Here is a 7275-nt window from a genome sequence, read left to right on the forward strand (position 1 = left end):
AGGGAGGACCTTTGCTTTCAGAAATGAATGTTGCATGACCTATCTCCACTTAGGCACCAGTGCAACGCTGATGGAGAAATTTCTTTGGGAAACTCGTTGGGTTGCCTTTCTCCCCTTGGCCTTCATGTTGGTGCTGGTGGTGCTGGTGGTGGTACTCGTGGCATTGTGGATCGCTTCTCCTGTTTGGCACTTGAAGGTTCTCCAGCATACTCCTTGCACCGGAAATGGAGCACCAGGGATCTTTGTGGACGAGCGTCCTGCAGGTGACGAACGGATCCCCTTCTCATTCCTGCCGGACCCTTTCTAACGTAGCACTAGGCCTCCCAAGGACATCCACACATAAATCCTGGTTGCCCATCTTCTCCCCGGACCCTGCTCGAAGTTTGGGGCATTTTTGAGAGCCTGACTGGCCGGAAGGAGACAATTCATGGACCTGAACCCGCTCCTCCCTGCCCCCCGAAGGGCTCAGGACATCATCTCCTTGCTCGGCTGGCTGTGAGCCTTCTGTAAGGCGTCTCCAGGCCACGTCACTCACCAGCAGCCAGCGGTGTGGCCCGTGAATGGAGACGGGGGAAGAAAGGCAAACCCACACACACCCCATCCAGGGAGGACTCTCCCACCCACGCAGAAGCGGGAGGATCTCGGACCTTGCTCAGGCCCGGTCACGCATCCCATCCTCTCCAGTAATTTCCCATCAGAGCCAGCCCTCCAGAGCTCAGGCGCTCAGGCACGAACACGTTCCAAGTGAACACTGAGGCCCCGGGCACACTCCAGGCCCCGACGTTTTCCAGGAGGCTGCATCCTGGACCCCGCCCAGAGGAACTCTTGGTGCATCACACAGTGCGTGCCGCAAGGGGGCGTGGGTGTCTGCACGCATGTGTGTAACAGCCGACCTACCACCACAGCCCCAGACATGGCCGTGCCTTCCTGTTCTTCCTCTTGGTTGCTCTGGCCCTCCCGCTGGCACAAGGGCCGTTGTCGACGTTCATCGGCCCTGGAGGCGGGGCGTCCGTGCTGGGACGGTCAAACCGCTCGTGCTCCTGTTTGGACAGCTTGCCATTTCTCCCTCCATGTTTGGACTGGTGAACCACGACTGCATCGGCAGGCAGGGCAGACTGGACCTTTTGGAGGTCGAAGGCAGGCTTCGCTCGGTTGTGTTCTTGGAGACGTCTCCACTGCTCTAAGCTTATTCCTTCGACCCCTGTGTCCCCTGGGGACACCTCTGACCCAGGAGCTCTGCCGCTGGCATCTCCTGCAGGCTCCCCAGGGTCTGTGGGGTCAGCCCTGAGGGGGACCGCTGGCCCTCCCCCAGCGCTCCCTCCCGATGCACCCTCCCAGGTGTAGAAGAGGACGTAGGCACTCTGGCTCAGGGCAGCAGTCTCATCACAGACGGTCACCTTGGCATCGTCCATCTTATACCACTGGCCGTTGCCTGCTCGTACATAACAAAAGCAGTGTCCTCACTCACAACTCCATCTGGAGTGTATCAGCACGGCATAGAGCACGTAGCACAGTGGCCCTGCCTTCCGCTCAGATGTGTAGAGCTGCACGTTGAGGCACTGGGGATAGCGCACTTCCTGAGCCCTTTTTGCCCTACTCACCTGTGTGAACCACTTTAGCACCAGCACCAGGACCTGGGAGGTGCTGTACAAAGCCAACCTCTTGGTGGCAGGTGCCTTCCGGAGACAAATGCCACAGTCATAGGCATTTTCAGCGTCCAGCTTCTCTGGCTTCACCAACTCTCTCAGAGCTTGCTCCACACTCTGAGCCGCCATGATATCCAGGCTGATGTCCAGATAAGGCTCGAATGTGTCCAAAACACCCAGGCAGTGGAGACACTGGATCTGAGACCTCCAAGTCCCCCCAAAGATCTGACGGATGAGGGCGGTGTTCTCGGAGGGATGGCCCGACGGCTGGGATGCGCTCAAGCACCCTTGCTGCATGGCATTCAGAGTGAACATCAAAAACTCGTGGGCATCTTCCTGCTGGTGTCTGTGGAAGGCCGCCAGCAGGACCTTGCAGGGCCGGTTCACCTCTCCCGGGTGAAGGAGGGCTTAGGTCATGTGAGTTCACATGGCACAGAGGGTGCAGGAGGTGCGGGCCGGACAGAGGGTGGGGTGCTGCTGGGATACCATCCAGCTGGCCAGGGGTGGCGTGTGGCTCAGACACTGCAGCACTGCATTCACGTAGCAGGTGTTCCCCAGATTCTGAAGCCCAGCCCCCACCCCCACGGCCCCCTTCAACTCAGGGATACTTTCTGGCCGGGCGCCAGCCCTGCTGACCCAGGAGCCAAGTCACTCAACTGGGGGCGCCCAACCGCCAGCGATGGCCTCTCAGGTACAGAGGGTCCCCGAAGGGCATTTGCACCAGCGGTTCTGGGCCGACAACCTGGCCCTCCAGCTAAGACGTTGAAGGGAGATAGACTCGCACCTCCCCCATGCACAGAAGCAGCCCCCAGGTCTCTGCAAAAAAAAGCCCACGAGGGTTTCTATCTTTTTCCTGCAGCTGCATGATGACGCCTCCTTCTCTCAGATGGTCCATCTCCAAAAAAGGGCCTGGGCCTCGTCCCATTGGTCCTTTGATGGCTTTCCCACAGCCCCACCGCCGCAAGTGCAAGCTCCTCATTGGCTGAGGTGTCTGAGGGCGTGCTCACTCCCACTCCCGACATCCAACCACCGACACTTTTGTCGGGGAATTCCCCTTGATGAAGCCCCACATGCACCTCCGATCTGGCCCTGGACCAAAGAGATCTGGAGGCAAATGATTCGGGGGCATTTTGCCTTCCAGCCTTGCCCGCTAGAGATTCACTGCAGGGCTTCCAAGTTCAGCACACAAATGCGGGCTGGGGAGGAATTCCGTGGGCTCACCACTCAGATCCTAACACACTTGTGGAAACATGTCTGCCCACCTACCCTCTCACTTTAACAGGTCTCCCCACCCCAGACCCCTGCCTGAGGACAACCTCTCCCCGGACAAAAATAAACCCTTACCTCAACTTTGCTCTCAAGTGAGGTCCACTCCAATTTCTATAGTTTCTCACTAGCCACTCTTCTAGCGTTCAGGGTCCTAGCACCAAAAGATGCTGAGAGTGTGGCACATATGCTTTTCTCCCTTCAGGGCCATTGGTCATGGCCCAAAGCGAGCTCAATTAGAAAGGCATAGGCTTGCTGCAGCTTTGGATTCATTTCATCAGCTCATTTTCTCTCTCTGTTGCCTGTTTTTTTTTTTACCTTTTCCTTCTTCCTTTTTTTTTTTGGTTTTTCGCTCTTTTGTTTTTCGAGTTTGTATTCATTTTATTATTTTTTGTTGTTTTTATTCTCTTTTTCTATTTTAAATACACTAATTGACTTATAGAGTCGTCTTTCCACTTCAGGGGCTCAAAATACACTATAACTCAAGGTAAAAACAGATTTCCCTCCTGGACTAGGACGACTGTTGGTTTCCTTCTTGGTGTGTAATATGTGTGTTTGTTTTCCTCCCATCCTTTACATTACGCTTGCCTTCCAAGACTATGGGGGTTCCACAGTTCAGGGGTTTACCATAGCTTAAGTGTTGATTCTGTTGATCCTCACTAGGAGATAACAGCCCTGACCCCGCTTTCTTCCTTAGCCTATTGCACCCCTCCCACCTCCCGCTCCCCCATCCCATCCCAGGACCCTACCACTTTGTGCTTTATGATCCAAGTGCTCACAACCTTGCTGTCCTTTTTCCTCTTTCCCATGGCACAAAGAAGTGAAGTCAGCCAGTATTTTTCTCTCTTTTGCACGGATTTCCCCCAGCATAAGGAGATCTTCCCATTTCCTCTGCCATGCCGCTCCAATCACCATTTTTCTCCTTCTTCTTCTTCTTCAGAGCGTGTGAATGAGGCAAGCAGTAAGTCTGTTGGAGGCGATGGGGCAGAGGAAATTGGGTGATGATGATGAGCTCTGGCTTGTTTTCTAAACATTTTATCCGGCCCACAAGTGGGAGGTAGTTTCAAGAATTTCCTCTCCTAATGAGGGGAACCCACGTGTAGGGAGAGGAGGGGTGGGGTGTGGAGACAGGGCCCAGTGCACGGGTTCAGGGTAAGTCTCTGGAAGACTCGGTGGAGGGAGGCTGCACAGTAAAGCGCAGGGTCACAGCCCTGTCCAGGAGCTGCTGTTAGTTCAGGTCCTGCTCTGAGGGGCTCAGGTTCAGACCTGACCAACAGGTGGACCAGGGGTGCTCTGCAACGAGGGCTCTGTATTCGGTTCCTGGGTGCTGAGCTCTGCGGGTACCTGACAAGGTGAGCGCATTACCCTTGAAGGAGCCTGCCCACCAGAATCCTGTGCTCCCGGGAGGCGAGTGTGAATGGGCACCCTCTCTGTGCACTGGCACAGAGTAGCTTAGCGACTCCACCGTGAGCAGCACCAGGGTGAGATGAGAACCAGGACACGTAGTGGGGCCCCTGAACCCACCCTCGGCCCATCCAGAGAGAAAAGGTCGGTAGGTGGGTGCTGGCCACTGTGCTGTGTGTGGGAGGCTCCACAGGAAGCTATTGCTCCTTGCACCTGACACCACAGAGGCCTCCCCAGGACAGAGAAGACAGACTGCCCTGGGTGGTGGGAGCTCCTGGAGACCCTGAAGGGGCTGTTAGATGAAAGGGTCAGGCCCGAGGAGAGTGAGCGCCCAGACAGAGCCAGTGGGCTCAGGGCCTGAGGGGGCCTTTGTGGTCTGAGCTGGGAGTGGACAGGCAGGTGGTGACTGTGACCCAGGAAAGCAGCCCTGGAGACGTGAGACTGAATCCGCCTCAAGGGAAAAGCCTTCCGGATGATCCCAGAGACAGGATGTGAGACAGGAGCCCCGGTAAAAGACAGTGAGTGAGTCCCCCTAAGAGGAGGCTCTGTGAGCTGCACCTGTAGGGGTTGAAGGGGCAGACGTGAACCTGCTGTGAGTGGGCCATCATCCTGGGCGGGGGGCACACACCTCGCTCCATGGCCGCATGTCTGTTCTTCCAGGTGGGTCACTTCACTGCTCAGAGCCTCAGCCTCTCAGCCTGCTTGTGGGCTGACGGTAGCATGGACTGACCAGTCATTTGCTCAGAACAGGGCAAAGAGGGGTCTCATGGAAATTCCACAGAACACCATCAGAATGGGACTCACGGCCCCTGTTCCCTGCAGGTCTGTCTGCAGGAACCAGAGAGCAGACTTGTAGCAGAGCCTGGACGGGCTTGCTTTGGTGGTTGGTGGAGTGACCGCTCCCATCCCCAGGCCCTGCCAGCATTGGCCCTTCAGGCTCCGGTTCGGGGAGCTGTGGGGTGTGGGTCCAGCTGTGCCCACCAGGGAGGCCTGGAGGACTTGGCCACTACTGTGGCCGTCAACTGTGCAGAAGCTTCCGAGCCAGGATCCAGAGGGAGCTCTTGCCCTGCACGTGAGTTTCAAGTCCACAGCACACATGAGCTTTCTAGCGGCTCAGTTTGTTTTCTGCATGCAAAGTCCTAACACCCAGTACACCCACCGCCCGTGAAAAGGCACGACTGATCTGGCTCCAGTTGCTGCTTCTGGGCCCCTCCTGACTGCACACCCAGCAGCCTGTGTCACCGAGTCAAACCATCAGGTGGTGTCGGGGTGTGGGGATGAGAGCAGAGTCCAGGCCCGGGGGGCCAGGCCATCCACGGCCAGTGCTGCGGCTATAGGTGCACCCTCCACCTACCCCCAGGCAGAGACCACCGTCCCCTTACACACTGTTACTAGTTTAGTCCTATTGACCCTGCTCAGGCCCTGGCCTGGCCGAGGCTCTCTGCCTCAACAAGGAATGTTTACTTCTTCCATTTGGGTTCAAGTCGGTGATTATGAAACCAAAGCTGAGACCAACACAGCACAGGCTTTGTTCAGAGGCCAAAGAATGGAGAGGTGGGAACAGAGCTCACAGCTCAACGTCTCACCCTCCTGGAGAGAGTGGTTTGTTTTTAAAAGTAAAGAAAAAGGGAGGTGAAGTGAAGCCACTCCTGGGGAGGCAGGTCCGTTTAGGAGAAGGGCAGGGCTTTCCGAGTTAGTGGGGTGCCACTTCCTTTTTACCTTTTTTTGGTTCTTCATGTTCTGTCATGGCCAATGATTGGTGTATCACTTAGTATAATGATCAAGTTAGCAGCGAGCAGTGACCTGAAGTGAGATCTTAATTCCCTGCCCAGGAATTGAGCCTGGGAAGCCTGGATGCGAACCAGGAATCCTAACCACCAGACCAGCAAGGGCTAAAGGCTAGAAGCTATTTTTCCCCAGCTCTTTGCCCCCAGTGAAAAATGTTTTTACCATGGAGGCAGAAACTGTAAATGCAGATGTAAAATTTATTATTAGGGACATAGCATAACAACAAGTGGGAGAGCACATAGAGAAATGGTTTGTTAAGATAGAAGCAAGGCAGAGAAAGGGTGTGGTGTCCCTTCCAGTGAGGGGAGCACAGCAGAGGTGGTCAAGTCATTTATACACGGCAGTTCTTCCAGGTCTTTGTTTTCCTTCAGGCCAATTACCTGGTTTCTTTTCCCACACCTGACCGACCCTGGGACCCTCCTCTGGGTGCACACTCACCTCGCAGGCAGGAAGTGAAGGCTTCTGGGAGGAGCAAGACTCATTAGGGCCTGGCATTATCTCTTGAGTTCTGACCCAAGAAGCCTTTCTGTGCATGTGTAGTGTCTCCCTTGTACCAAAAGTCTGGGGGTGGGGGGCAGAGATCCCTTAATCTTTTACTCATACAGGCTTTTGCCCTCTCTTCATCCTTGCCGTGACTATTACCATAAGGTGTTTACAAGAGACAAACACTGGCTATTTACCCTCTGTTGTGACTTCCATTTCAGAGGGCAAACAGGAGGCTGACTGTAAATACCTAGACTGAAGCCCACCTCTCTCTTCTCTCAGAAATGCTAACAGTTGTAAGTATCCAGCCTGAAGCTCACTTCTTCATGTCCCATAAAATGCAAACAAGAGGCCAGTTATAAAGGTCTAATCTGGGCCCCATCTATCCCCTACATCAATAATACACTAAAATCAACACACAATGAGACTCGGGGTCTGTTGGAAGTCAGATTCGTTGTCATTGTGGTCCCAGCTGGTTCCATCTGGTTTTGTTTGTAGCTTCCTCTATTCTCTCTAGACCTTTTACCTTAAAGACTTTTGTTACATCCTGCTAAAGGTGTGAACAATGTTAAAGGGTTGAGAACAAGGACACCCCTATTAAAGGAGGTTTCAGATGCTGCTACAGTACCCCCTGCTCCTTTCCTGAGAATACTGCCGGGGGTGGGTGTGGGGGTGCATTCAGGCTGCA

At 54.7% G+C, this 7275-nt stretch overlaps 1 pseudogene; it reads right to left on the minus strand.

The window, feature by feature from the left end:
- Window positions 1-283: 283 nt before the first annotated feature.
- LOC145515748 (ubiquitin carboxyl-terminal hydrolase 17-like protein 6) lies at window positions 284-4954 on the minus strand (annotated as a pseudogene).
- Window positions 4955-7275: the final 2321 nt, after the last annotated feature.

Source organism: Giraffa tippelskirchi, chromosome 1, assembly GCF_054371585.1.
Source record: "Giraffa tippelskirchi isolate mGirTip1 chromosome 1, T2T-mGirTip1v1.2.pri, whole genome shotgun sequence".
Lineage (NCBI taxonomy): Eukaryota > Metazoa > Chordata > Mammalia > Artiodactyla > Giraffidae > Giraffa > Giraffa tippelskirchi.